The sequence below is a fragment of the Sciurus vulgaris genome (assembly GCF_902686455.1).
Source record: "Sciurus vulgaris genome assembly, chromosome: 9".
Lineage (NCBI taxonomy): Eukaryota > Metazoa > Chordata > Mammalia > Rodentia > Sciuridae > Sciurus > Sciurus vulgaris.
Genome location: NC_136469.1, coordinates 93,715,899 through 93,718,616, shown reverse-complemented (window position 1 = coordinate 93,718,616; position 2,718 = coordinate 93,715,899).

Here is a 2,718-nt window from a genome sequence, read left to right as displayed (position 1 = left end):
CCTTCAAATGATTGCAGAGCTATTTTTAAAAAAATGTGGCTAGATTTGGTTAGTTGGTACAGTTATCTAAAGACACATCTATCTATCTATCTATCTATCTATCTATCTATCTATCTATCTAGTTGATAATAGCCTTAATTAAATATTGAATAAATAATTTGAGTAGATTTGGTCCCAGTCTCTGTAGTTCAGATTAATCAGAGTGATCAAGGGAATGGGAAATTTACTAGAAATTGTGATGACTCACATTACTATGATTCATGGAGTTTTAGACTCCAAAAGTACTTTTTAAAAATGATTTGAGATGTATTGTTGAGATATGGTAGATAAGGGTGCAACACAACAGCATGGATGTGGGAAAACTATACCAGATATTTGTTTTTTCAGGTTTCACAGCTTATAGTTCTGGCATACACACTGCATTAATTAGTTGAAATGCTATCTTCAGGATTTGTCTTGGATTTGTATTAATTATGTATTGCTTCCATAACATATTATCACAATTGTAGTGGTTGAGGAGAGAAAAAAGTTAAATTTATTAGCACACATTCTCCTCAGACTCAATTCTGAGTATTAGCAGGCCAGCATTTCTTTCTGGAGATTTTCAGGGTGATTCCATTTCTTTGGTCATTCAGGTTGTTGGCAGATTTCTGTCTTTGTAGTTATAAGACTGGGTGTCATTTGAGGGACATTTCTAGCTTCCAGAGGACACCTACATTCTTCAACTTTGTCATTTTATCCTTGCTCTATCTTCAAAGTCAATATAAGGGGATTGAGTCCTTTTCATGTCACATCTTTTCTGACTTTTCTGTTGTATCTCCCTCTGACCCAGCCAGGAAAGGTTCTTAATATAGAGGATTTTTTCAGGTTGACTGGGCTAAACCAGATCACCAGAAAGATCTCTTTGCTAGGGTTTGTCCATGTTTGTTCTCACTAAAATTCATGATGAGGTTTAACTTCCTAGTGTGGCAGCACTGGAAGGGGGCCAAGAGGGAGGGTTTTGGGTTGTGAGGAGAGTCCTCATAAATGGATTAATGCCTTTCTTATGACTGAGTTCTCAATATGATGGGACTGAAATAGATACCAATTGTGAGAGCTGGTTGTTTTAAGGTAAATTTTGCTTCTTCTGTTTTCTCTTATTTCCTCCCTTACTATATAATTCCTCTTCCATATGCACCTTCTTCCCATTCTGTTTTCCACGATGAAGCCAGAAGCAAGCAGATGTCAGCTCCATGCTCTCAGCCTTCCAGAACTATGAATCTAAATAAAGTTTTTTTCCTTTATAATTTACCCAGACTCAGGTATTCTGTTATAAGAACAGAAAATGGACGATAATATTCTCCATTACAAAACCCATATTAATCACATCTGAAAATTTTATTTTGCTATGCAAAATAAAAATTCACAGGTTACATAGATTAGGGTGTGAACAAATGGGGGAAAACATGTTATTCTGTCTACCAGAGGATTGAATAATTATTCCTTAGTAGGTTACTGTGTGCTACCCACAGAAAGATTTAAGATTTGGCGTAGAAATAATAAAATTCATTAAATACAAGAACCTGCTCATGTTCAGGAATATTATGTGCATAACTGGTGTTATTATCAGTAACAATGTTTGAGAAAATTTGGGTTAATTTAAGAAACAGTTCTTCTCAAATTATTTGATCCCAATATATTATTTAAAATCATTACTGAAATTATACTCAGGTTATAAACTTTACTGGAGCACTTTACTGAACTTAACAGTAAAAATATTTGTAACTTTAATTTATTAGATTTACAAGTATTATTTAAGTACTTAGAAGATTTATTGGAGTACTTAATAAGAAAACTAAATGCATTAAATATGTAAATGTAGCTTAAAATTTTAGTGAATTTATCTAAGTTTGCATATCACAACAAATATTAATCAAAGGACTACTTAAAATAATTATTAACATTTGCTAGTTTTATAAATAGAAGTATAATATTTACAATGTGTAAATAAACATTTCATGTCTTAAATGTGGAATTTTGGGTTTAATAATTTCAGATGATGGAATAAAATATAATTTTAAATATAAAGAGATACCTGAGAATTATGTATCTCCTATACACAGAATACACAAACACATATGCACTGTTAAAAAGTTAACACTAATGTCATATGTCTTAGCTGGTTCCCCCAAAATAAGTATTAGCCAGGCAAAGGACAGGAATATTGAAGACAGAAGAGGGACAAATTAAGTGGCAGAGAAAAAGAAAGATTGATTGTTTAACACCAAAAGAAAAGCTTGTATAAAAACATTAAAATATGAGAATATGAAATATTTTTTTTAACCTAAGTTACTGGAATCTCCTGTTGGTTGGTCAATTCAAAGAACTCATTATAGGAAGAATTTATGAAGAAAAATTGCATACATTATTTAATTTTAACATTAATTATATGAAAACATGTTTATTCAGGGAGTCTGAAGTCCAAAAATTGGAATTCCATGTAATTGTTTTCATAAGCCATACCCATAATTCATGATCTATACTCTTTAAGTTTGTTTTTTTTTTTTTTTTTTTTAGAAAGGAGTTATAGTGTAAAGACATTTGCAAAACAATGTGTTCAGATTTTTCTGCTGTATCTTACAGTATTTATTTCACTTATTAACTCTACTTTGTTGTATCTTCTAAAATATTTCATTTGGGTTTCATGGAAATAGAGGTCTTTTCCCATAAAGTTTTGTT